Raw genomic sequence first — 12,660 nt, 5'->3', positions numbered from 1 at the left:
TTTTTGAAATTGATACTAAGACCAGAAAAGATCTCAAAACACAATAAAATATACTTCGCATTGCTCACCTCCTTTTCATCTACTCTTAAGAATAGTATAGTGTCGTCCGCGAATTGTAAATGAGTAAAATTCTATCTAAGAATAACATCTTGAAAGCCTTCAATTAGCTCCAACTCCATAGCTTTATCCATTGCCAAATGAAGCACTTCCGTCACAAATAAATAAGAATAGGGATAACAAATCTCTTTGACGAAGACCTCTGCAGAATCTGAATTCGTTTGTGGTTGACCAGTTGATAATTACTGTTGTCATAACATTGCCTACATAAGAGTATGGGGGCCTAGTAAATAAAGCTAGACACGAAGGGCATAAATTAAAGTAGAGTCTCCACTAACCAATTAGGGCTAGGTTGGTAAGCCACCTATCGTCTAAAACTCTAGAATTAATACTACGGAAAAATCCTAAAAGTCTAGACTCGATCTCATCACCAAATTTCGGGTTCAGGAGTACTGTTATGTATGGGGAAGGTTATGGCACCCCCACCACGCCTATCCGGGGATAGTCCTACGGGGTCCTAAAAGCTAGATTTTTTCTATTTAAGCATATTAATGTCTTAATCTAGGCTAAAATCTTATGGAAATCTTAAATAAAAACTCTAAAGAAAATGCCTTCGGTTTACTTGTAACTCGATTAAGATGTGTTCATTAAACTTATCTAATTTGAAACTTAAATTAGAGGTTTTTACAAATTAGAGATTTTTACTTTTAACGGGAACCCTAAAGGATACCTAAATAATTATAGTAAAATACTTTTAATTCCTAAAATTAATTCTATTTTAGAATTCTAAAAAAACCTAGAAATTACCAATAAAATAAGAGAAATATTAAAATTCATCTACAACTTATTCGATCTTTTATTATTATTATTTAAAAAATTTAATTAATAACATTGAACCTATCAAGATCTTATGAAAGTATCCTATGCAGGGTTTATGATTTATCTTACTTTAAAATTCTTGATCTAAGATTTAAATTCATCAAAATCCTAAAATAATATATTTTAAATAACATTTATGAGCTTTCTTGAAAAGTTTCTAAAATAAAATACTTAGAAAGACCTACTCATGATTTACAATTCACCTACAATAATCTTTAATTTTAATCATGAATAAAGTCCTAAAGAATATTTACATATTAATTTAACATTCTAAAAAGGAATCCTATACGATATTTAAAATTAGTTTAAAACCTTAAAAAAATCCAACATATTATTTATAAGTTTTCTAGGGTAAATGGTAGATAAGATCTTAAGGACTAACTTAAATCCAAATGTAAAATCCTTATAGTTTCATTAAAATGTAACACCTACTTAACTAACTTCACGTCAACAATTATAGGATAAAAAAATGACCTAAAGTTTCCTCTTTTAAAATGAATAGTAATAAAATAGGATAATAATTAAATTGGCTAAAGTTAATGAAAAGTTAAAACTCTTTCAAAATGGCAATAATAAAAAGAAATATTAAATAAATGAAATAAATAAGACCTTAACATGATGATGATAATAATAACAATAATACACCTTTTCATAATACAATAAAAGAATCAGAGTAACATAAATAAATAATATTAAAATGTATGTAAGGGGAATGTGTAAAAAAATAAATATAAATAGACATGAAAATAAATAAAAACGAAATAAGAATAAGTAAAAATTATACAAGTGTGAATAAATAGAAAAGATTAAAATAAAGTGCATAATTGACATTAAATATGTAAGGTATAAATGCAAATGAAAGGGAAGATATAAGTGTAAATAATTTATTAAAGATAAAAACAAAATGGCATAGCTTGATTTTGGGACTAAAAGATAAAAAATGTGGAAGACAGGATTGGTGTAGCTGTAACACCCTAGATTTTAGGGCTAGAAGTGTAATGGCCCATTTTTGCCCAGGCCCATACAAAAACCAAAATAAACTAAATAAACTAAAAAAATACCAAAATTAAAGTCCAATGTCCATAATAATATCCAAGCCCAAAATTCAAAATAACAAGGCCCAAAATACAAATTAAATGGCCCAATAACAAAAAAAACTAGCCCAGGCCCGAAGTTTAATATTTTCAGAACCCTAGGGTTCCCTTTCCCCCTTACACCGCTGCTGCCTTCATGCCAGCTTCCACGCGCGACGTTGCTTCACGCTCCGCATCGACACGCCTACGAACGGCCTGGCCATGTCAACAGCACCACGACCTCCACACGTACGAGAAGAGAATAACAGAAAATAGTAAACAATAATTGACAGCAAATAATAACAGATTACAACAAGGATTTTTTATTTATTTTTTCCCTTTTATTTTTATTGATTCTTCGGCTATAAAAACCGAATGAAACGATGTAAATTGGATCTTCTTTTTTCCAGAAATACACACGCATATTGAAAGAAATCAAACAAAAATTGAAAAAGGTGGTTTTAGATTTAAACTTCTTGAGTTTTTTTTCCTTTCGGTTTATTTCTTGAGGTGTTTCATCGTTGCATTTGAAAAGAAAGAAAAACATAAAAGAAAAAGGAAGACCTTACCTCGCGAATTGGCCATCGATTCCTTTTCACTTCGTTGAAATTGAAGCCTAAAGGGAATCTCGAGGCTAAAAACCACCCTTTCGAGCCTAGAATATACAGGTCGCTGGTTGTGGTGGCCGATCGGTGTTGGAGCGAAGGGGAAATTAGGGTTCGGCTGCAAGGTGAAAGGGAAAGGTATTTGATTTTCTTATCTTCGTTTCTAAAGGGCTGAGTGTGTTAATTTTAGTTTTTTTAGTGTTAATTATGTGTATAAAATGGCACCGTTTAGGGCCTATGTCAATGGCCCCAAAACGAAGCCGTTTTAAGTCGACCCACATCGATCCGACCCGATCGCCTCTAGGATCTGCGCGTTTCTACGGAGAGGGGATAATTTCACATTAGGTCCTTCCCTTTCGGACAAGTCTGTAATTGCGCCTTATGCATTTTACTTCATTTTTTGAATTTGGCTTTGTAATTTGTGCGTATTTGCAATTTGGTCTGCGCACCAACACTGCGTTTTGGAATCTGGATTATTTCCAGCTTTAGTCCCTTGGCATTTGCGTGCATTGCGCATTAGTCCTCAATTTAATTTCAAGAATTTATAAATTGTCCCTTTTATTTTAATTTAATTTTAATTAAGTTTGTATGTGTATGACTTATTATTTTAAAATTTGTTTAATACTTTTATATATGTGTTGATCTATTTTAATATTTTTTTCCCTCCTGTGTTTTATTTGTATAATTATGTTGAAGGTTTTTTTATATATCATATAATTTTAATATTTTGCATAGTATTTAATTCAAATCCTTTTATATACTTGTACCTATATTATTTTAATTATCTTTTATTCATTATGATTTTGAAAATCCATTTAGTTTTTTATATGGGTGTTAAACCATGTTGATAGCTTTACTTTATTTTATAAGATCATTATTTTGAAGTTTATTTTTATATTATATTACCTTAATTATCTATATAATACTTTGTTTAAAATTTTTATGTACATTTGTATAAATTATTTTAATGGAGTTTTCTACTTAAAATACCTATTGTTTTAAAGTTCACTTAATATTTTTATAAAAAGTTATTCTCGGAGCTTCATTTTTGTGTTTATAAAAATTAACATTTCGGAATTCTTCCTTATATTATATTCTTTTAATGCTTTATACAGTATCTCATTTTAATGCTTTTGTGTATGCTGGTATATATAGCTTATAGCAAAATTAATTTAATCTTGTATGCATTTCCATGTTATTTTTACAAACAATTATTTCTAAATTTATTTATGTATATATATATGATTTGTAAATCTATGATGTGTATGGTTTATTTCCTAAGGTTATATTCCATTATATATTTTTACTATCTTTTCATATTTGATGCATAATTTAAATTCTCCTTTATTGTATGTAAATTGTCAATTTTTAAACCAATATTCTTTAACACTTTGTGTATTATTTGTTTTAAAAATATTCATTTTATAACACATATTTTAATAATTACGAATATATTTCTAGTTCGTTTTTTACAAATAGTTTTAAATTCACCAATTCATATATTATATATATTATGTGCTCATCATTATTTTAATTTTGACTTATACCATATTATTTTTAAAAAAAAATTTCATTTTGTTTTGTATATCTTGTATTGATTTGTTTTAGGTTATGTATATTATTGTTGTATATTATTTTCGTTTTTGTATTACTATTATATTGATTGTTCTTCATCCATGCTTGGGAAATTGGTTATATTTTTTAGATTAGTTATATTTAATTGCTGGTTTTGTTAGTTGACTAAATAAGTTATACTATTTTTTCATCAATTATCGTACTTGTGCATGTTATCCCATATTTGTTATTTCCCTTTTTATTTACAAATGTCGCTTGATGATTTCCAACTTTTTAAAATCAATTATTTTATTTCAAGTAAAATCAACGTGTTTTGAGCTAATTTATAATCATTTACTTAAATTGTTTTTAACAAGGCAATGTTCACTGTTTGGAAATTCGGGAAATCGTGCTCTATCGTGCTGGGTTTCGATTTTTCGTTGGACTAAATATTTGGACACCTTTTTGTAATTTTCGACCTAAAAAGCTTTTGGAAGTCAAAAAATCAATCGTGTTCTCAAAGGTATAGAGGATCATGTCCTATCGTTCTGGATGTGATGCTGTAGACCTTTGAAACGAGAGAGTCTTGACGACCAACTTAAACCATTCAAATGTTTTAAAAAGGAATCATATTTCAAATTTTTTTAAAGTTTTAGACATAAGGGCAACACTTAATCAATTCGGTTCCAATTTTGGGCGTAGTGAGAATGCTAACCCTTCCTCATACGTAACTGGCTCCCGAACCCATTTTTTATTTACGTAGACCAAAATTGATTTAAATGGAATAAAATGTTTTATTAGGGATCCAATCACACCTAAACAAAAGGATTGGTGGCGACTCCATACTTTGTTTTAAAAATTGATCCCCGTTTTTCCTTAAAAAAAGGTTTCGACAAGAAGTTTTGGGCTTTTGGTTAGGGTCAGTGAGGTGGTTGCACTATTGTGTTTGGTTGTGCATTTAAGTGATAGAATGGATCTGCTGGTCTGGTGGTTTAGTGAGTGTTAGTATACCACAAGGTTCTAGGTTCGAGTCTTTGTATGCTCATTTTGGAGAGACATTTTATTTTATCTTATTTTAAGTTAATATTTATAATTATTTATTTTTATTTCTTATTATTATTTTAATTGGTTACACGTTTTCCTCTCCCTCTCCCTCTCTTGGCTTCTCCTTTTGCTCTTTTCTTTTCTGCAAAAACTGTCTTCGTCTGCGGTATTTGAAGAGTTTCGTTTCATGGTCATCGAGTAGTCATCCGAACATTTTCGCTCACGAATCAGGTGTGGGTTATGAACATTTCCTTTTGCAAATACTGAATTGGTTCTGGGTGATTCAACATCATGAGTGTGTTCTGTGCCGTATAATTTGGTATCGAATCGCTTTGAAATTTGACAATTCTTTTTGTGTGTTTGGGTAGGGAGTAATTGAGAGTTATATTGGTTGTTTATGGCAGAGAATCTACTTATTATGGTATGATTTAGAAACACGTGATTAGGGATCGATTTACTGGTCAAAAATTAAGATTTTTAGTCGATTTTTGGAGTGGTTTCATGACCACACGGGTGGCCACACAGGCGTGTCTCGATACACACGGCCGAGTGCTTTTGGGAATTAGGGTTTTTGGGCTGATTTGGGTGCCACACGGCCTGGCCACATGGTTGTGTGGCTGATTTGGGGATTTTGTCGATTTTCACACGGTCGTGTTCCGTGGGCACATAGGCGTGTGTGTTTGGGATTTAGGGTTTGGGTGATTTGGTACCACACGACTTGGCCACACGGTTGTGTGGCTAATTTGAGGATTTAGGGATCCCACACGGGAGTGTGTTTTGTACACAAAGTCGTGTCTGGTGGGCACACGGGCGTGTGAGACCCTCACACAACCATGTCAGCCCTAAACTCTTCTTAAGCACAATTGGACAGAGAGTTACACAGCCTGTTCCCACGGCCATGTCCCTGGCTCACACGGGCGTGTGCCTCCCTCCACACGGGCGTTTTGACCTCTACACAGTCGTGATGTAGTCCTAAGACACTAAATTTTTAGATTTGTGTATGTTTTTGTTCTGAAATATGTTTGTGTATTCCGACCCTTGGCTAGTCTTTAGTGAGGGTCGATAGGACTCTGTTTTGGGGCTGCGACTTATGTGTTAAATGTAATTATTGTGTAAGATGTCTAACTCTAAAATCGGTTAACTGGACGTGTGTGCATATCTATTCTGTTTGACTGTCTGAAAGTGTATCACTATTTTATGAGTTTGTGTGTATACATATACTATTTGATATGATCTAGTAGTTTTACTGCAACTTATTCATACAACGATTTATCGCCCTGTACTGCATGTACGTTAGCTTTGCTGCGTACTATTATTTGATCTGGCAGATTAACTGCAGCTTGCCAGTATAGCGGTTTACCGCATTGCACTGTACCGTATATACGTCAGCTTCACTACGTATTAATTCTATTTTCCGGAATAACAATTCTACATGTTTCTATTGAGAAAGATTTTTCTTTCACAATGAAAGTAAAGAAAACTATTTTTGGTTATCTGTTTGATCTGAATCGTTTGAGCTCACAGTCGAAGTAATTTATGGCACGAGAATAGCAGAGAAGGTAATTTGGTTGAAAGCCGAGAATGACAAGGATATGTCTGGCCGAAAATACAAGTGCAATTTCGGTAAAGAGTTTATTACTATAAATATCACAAATCAGATCAGTTTTCAAAATTTTTATTTTCTGTTGTACAAGAAAACTGTGACACCCCAAAATTTACCCTAGTCGGGAAGTGGTTTCGGGACCGCTAAACCGCGTCATAAAAATAATTAGCTGTCATATTTGATGCTTATTATATGTATATATGCATGTGTGAAAATTCCATGTTTGAATTTTTTTTTAATTGAAGGTGAATTTTAGTAAATAGGACCTATGTGAGAAAATCTGGAAATGTGATTGGTTAAATTACAAGGACCTATTAAAGCATGTGGTGAGAATAATGGCTTTGCATGTCAAATACCCCTTCTTTTATACATAGTGGCCGGCCATGATGGAGCATATATTAGAATAGGTGGTAAGTTTCCATGAAGTGGTCATTATTTTATGTAAAGGAAAGGAAATAATAAAAAGAAATACTAAGGATAATAAAAGAAGTAACAAAAAAAGGGGGTCATTACCTTGTTCTTCTTAGCCGTACAAGAAGAAGAAAAAGGAGGGGGGGAGCAAAGGCATTCGGCCTTTTGAATGAAGAGGAGGTTAGTAAATTTTGTTAATTTTTCTTTTGAAATAATAGTTGTTTGGGTTAATCATCACGTTTTTCTTACCTAGCCATACTAAAATTTCGAATTTAGAGTGTTGGATGGAGCTTTCGGTTATGGTATGTGTGAGAAGAACTTGATTTTTTCTTACCTTTAAGTTTTGATGGATAAAGAAACAAAAGGTTGTTGATGAAAGAAATTAATGTGTTAAGAGATTATATGAAACTTATTCATGTTTATATATGTTATATGCATTGAAAATGGTTGATGATTTTGGAGGTGATTAGCTTGAATCGGCCATGGTATATCCATAAACACGATCTATGCTTGTTATGTTACTCATGGTTAAAACGATTCGGCTATGACTCTTGTAAAAAAAAAGTAAAAATAGGCATGTGAATTTAAAAGATGGTATGAACAAATGTGGAGTTTTGCTAGTTTAAGAGTATTCGGCCAAGTGTTCATGTGGTGGAAATTAAGTGTTAAATGGAATGAAAATGATGTTATATGGGGGTATGTATATTCGGCCATATGAGTGAATACATAGATGATGTTAAATTTGGTTATGTATAATGGGCCATATAGAGTACACATGGTGATATTAACCTTAATTCTTTATAATTGATCAAGTGGATGATGTTGGTTTATATGGTCGAATTTGAATTATGAATATGTACCTTGAAATAGAATGTTGCCGTATGCTCCTTTTGATATGAAACTATTAATGTTACGGGATATAAATAACTAGCAAGGTAATTAAACTAGTTGATTTATTTATTTAAGCTCAAGAACCTAAAGGAGAGGCGTCCAACAAGGGGAAATCGAAGGTCATCGAGTAGCCGACTCGGAATTATTTTACCCAACATAAAGTAAGTCATTAAGCATGTAGTTGGTATTATTTCAAATGGTCATAATGTTTATGTATTGATGCTGAATGGAATGAATAAATATACATATATATATATATATGCATGTACGTATGTGATGATGAAATTGTTGAATGAAAAGAAAAGAGGTAAGATGTACTGAGTTGTTGATCTCGGCACTAAACGTGCGGGTATAACCATTTATGACCATGAGATTGGCGCTAAGTGCGCGGGATTAAATTGTACAGCACTAAGTGTGCGATTTGACTATGTTGCACTAAGTGTGCGAAATGAATATGATGCACTAAGTGTGCGAATTGACCATGCGGCACTAAGTGTGCGAGTTTGACTATGTAGCACTAAGTGTGCGATTTGATTACGTAGCACTAAGTGTGCGAGTTGATTATATAGCACTGAGTGTGCGGACTCAATATACATTCGTGAATCATTATGGACACTATGTGTGCGACACTATTGAGTCGATCGCGGACAGCGGATCGGGTAAGTGTCTTGAGTTCATGGCTAATAGGTGCTATGTCTATACTTGGTGTTGAGCTTGGTAAGTTTGAACCTATGTGACAAATATACTTGAAGTCACGTACATAAAATTTATCGTAGAATGGGTGAAAGGCCGTTTAGTTGTATGTTTGTAACGAAAATAAAATGATTTATGAAAATGCCTCGAATATCCTATTGATGAGTATGTGGATTGTGAATGCATAAATTGGTATGAAATTGAACCGATAGGTTGGAGGAACTATGGTATGGTTCGGAATGGATGGAGTAATTAGCCTCGTTCCATTTTGTTTTCTCTTGTGATAATGTTATTGATGGATGGTAGTGCATAGCTTATGACTTACTGAGTTATAACCTCACTCGGTGTTTCCTTGTCACCTATTCTAGGTTTCTTGGACACATCTATTTTTGCGGGGTCAGGCCGTCATCGAAGTCATCACACCGGATAGCAAGTTTTGGTACTTTCTTCTTAGTTGGCTTAGAAGAACATTTTGGCATGTATAAGCTATTACGTTGTGTTTGAACTTTGGCATGTAAACTTTAAGCCATGCGAAAATGGCACGAATGTTCGATTGAGTTGGATCAAGGGTAGGCATGAAATGGACCTAGTTACTTTCGTAACAGATGCTGGCAGCAGCAGTGTCATGAGATTGAAAAATCACTAAAAATAGTAGGAGTGGAATTAATTGATGAATAAATTATGTAATCGAAGCTCGATGAGTCTGTTTTCATGAGGAAGTAACGAAAAGATCATATGGGCAGTATATTAAGAGATAATCAGATTTTTGTGGGACAGGGCCAGAACGGTTTCTGGATTCCCTGCTCCGACTTTGGAAATTCATTATAAATTAACCAGAGATAATTAGGGGTCGTACCATATATGTACAGATTCCTCTCTGAGTCTAGTTTTCATAGAAACAAACGGCATCAGTATTGAAGCCCCGTGCAGGGAGATATCGAAGTCGTAATGGGAAAAGGTCAGTGTAGTCGACCCCTGCAACATGGGAGACTTTGACTAATAAACTGTACTAATTGGCCCGACCAAAAATTCTAGAAAAAAATACATAGATGGGCACATGAGTCTAGTTTCTGGGAAAAATTACGAAACTGATTTTTGAGTTACGAAACTCAAGATATGATTTTTAAAACGACTAGTACACAGATTGGGCAGTGTCTGGAAAATAAATTTTATAAGGGGTTAAAGTCAGTTAACACCTCGTGTTCGACTCCGGTGTCGGTTTCGGGTTCGGGGTGTTACAAAAACCATTTTCAAACGAAAATTTTTCGAACAAGAATGAATCATAGTGATTTCATGGCATGCATATATAAATAAATCCCTCCCTATGATGTAGTGTATAGATCCAGTAATAGTAATAAAGGTTGAGTATATTTATACTCTTAATGAAGTCGGTAGCTTGTTTGATATATTTATACTAAGATGTAGAGATACAGGAGCATCTCTGATAACCTTACTTATGTAAGTGTGGAACTAAGTCTGCTATGAGAATTGAGTGCTCAGTATAATCGTTATAAAGCACATGGTCATAATGTGCTGGCTTAGTAGGTCATTGAAAATTTGTGTGAGACATAATAACTTGTTTCCCCAAAGAAGCCTTAGTTCGAAACTTAGTTCACTATTGGTTTTGGAGCAAAGATTGTTGAAACATTAAGTATAGGTTCATGCTAGCTCTTGTATTATACATAGCTTTCTATCTTCACCTAGAAAATTAGTACTTAAATATTTTTATTAAATTAAATGGGGAATTGTTAGAATATTTTAGTAAAAAAATGAAAATGTTATCATTAACTTTAAAGAATGTTTAGGAATCATTTATTAATATAAGTTTCATAAATATATATGGGTCATCTACAAAAATAGTCATTTTTGTTTGCCTCAGGTTACATTTTAGTCACTTATGTTTGAAATGTTACGTTTTAGTCACTTATGTTATTATTTCATTACGAAGTGATCACTCTACCGTTAAGTTTCGCTATCTCTCTAACAGTAATCCTATGTGGCAGTCCAACTAGATTTTAGGTGCCAACTTGGATTTCTAAATGGGATGAAAATAGATTTTTAATTAAAAAATTTTAATTATTTAAAAATTTTAAACCTAAACCTTAACTAAAAAAACTGTTCATCTCCTCTTTTTTTTTTCTTCCGTCTCTTCTCTTTTTCAATGGTTTTTTTTTTCATTTGATTGGAAAAACTATTATTAAGATAAAAATGGTTGAAATGAAATTGACCACTTCATAAAAATGGATTCAATGGAGGGTTCAGGTATGTCTTCTTTGTATTCTTCTATCTCTTTTATTCATTACTAAAAAAACAAAAGATTAGATTTTTTTATTGTTTAATGAAATTCCTAAATTAAAATTCTTGAAATTAAAAATCGGGTTCTTCTCAACTTCAGGTCACTTTATTGACAATGAAATCAATGTTTAAACTTGAAAATGTATGGTACTTTTCTCTTGTCTAATGTTTTTCTCCAATTGGATGGCAGGGCTATGATTGAGTTGGAAATTCTTAGATTTTTTGGTAATCCACTTGAATTCCTTCAAAAATTTTAATTTAGTGTTTTTATTAAACAATTAAAAATCTAATATTTTGTTTTTCAGTAGAATAAAAGAGATAGAGGAATGCAAAGAAGACATAACTGAACATTCCATTGAATTCATATTTATGAAGCAGTCAATTTGATTTCAACTATTTTGAACTGAATAATAGTTTTTCCAGTCAAATGAAAAAAAACCTATTGAAAAAAACAAGAGATGGAAGAATAATAAAAAAAGGAGATGAACAGTTTTTTTAGTTAAGGTTTAGGTTTAAAATTTTTAATTAATTAAAAATCTATTTTCATCCCATTTAGAAATCCAAGTTGTCACCTAAAATCTAGTTGGATTGCCATGTAGGATTACCGTTAGAGAGATAACGGAAGTTAATGGTAGAGTGATCACTTCGTGATAAAATAATAACATAAGTGACTAAAATGTAACCTGGGGCAAACAAAAGTGACTATTTTTGTAGATTACCCAATATTTATTTACTTCCAAACATTTACTTTAAGTTAAATGTTTCATTTAATTTTTATTTTTATCCTACCCTATAAAAAAAAAGAATTCAAGCAATTAGCAAAGAAACATAAAACCCTTAAATTATTGTTGTATCTCTGCTATACCGCAAAACAATGAGCTTAATCCTTTTTATTTTTGGGACATTGGCATCTGTTAGAGCAATGGATGCTTGATTATAGTCGAAACTATGAGAGCAAATTAGAAAATGAGAAGCATCTTAATATATTCAAAGAGAACTTAGAATATATTAAGAGTTTTACCAATGGTGGAAATAGAAGTTTTAAGTTAGGTCTCAATGAATTTGCAGACATGACGCAAGATGAATTCATTCCAACTCACACTAGATACAAGATGCAGGACAATCTCACGATGTCAAAATCAACATCTTTTTGCATGAAAACTATTAGAATTAAGTGACCCAAATCCTTATTTAAATAAAATACAGTGGTAAAATAAAATAAAAGAAGAATCCATATAGAATTACACTTCTTTTATTTTATTTTAGAATAAGGTTTTTTAAACCTTATTAAATTCCATTTATTTGATATGGATTAGAATAAGGTGTTTCAGTCTTACTAGAATATGTCTTTACAAGCCTATAAATAGACATAGTTTATTCCTCTTGTAATTTTCGAATTCGACATAGTGAATTTTCTTCTCCTCCATCTGTGGATTTTTTCCCGAAAAGGTTTCCACGTAAAAATCTGTGTGTTCTTTATTTTTTATTTTATTTTATTTTATTTTTTCATAAATGGTATCCGAGGTTCCGGGTTGTTCATCTCGATCACGGTAAT

General features: G+C 32.1%; 1 long non-coding RNA gene across 1 annotated transcript; it reads right to left on the bottom strand.

Moving 5' to 3' along the window:
• Positions 1-1,806: 1,806 nt before the first annotated feature.
• On the bottom strand, positions 1,807-3,292 carry LOC107935723 (uncharacterized). Its single transcript, XR_001694249.2, has 2 exons — positions 2,579-3,292; positions 1,807-2,250 (listed from the first exon to the last, which is right to left on the bottom strand). It is a non-coding gene; the product is annotated as an uncharacterized lncRNA (long non-coding RNA).
• Positions 3,293-12,660: the final 9,368 nt, after the last annotated feature.

This window comes from Gossypium hirsutum, chromosome A04, assembly GCF_007990345.1.
Source record: "Gossypium hirsutum isolate 1008001.06 chromosome A04, Gossypium_hirsutum_v2.1, whole genome shotgun sequence".
Lineage (NCBI taxonomy): Eukaryota > Viridiplantae > Streptophyta > Magnoliopsida > Malvales > Malvaceae > Gossypium > Gossypium hirsutum.
The sequence above is the reverse complement of the archived record's forward strand: the minus strand, read 5'-3'. Positions and strand labels throughout refer to the sequence as shown.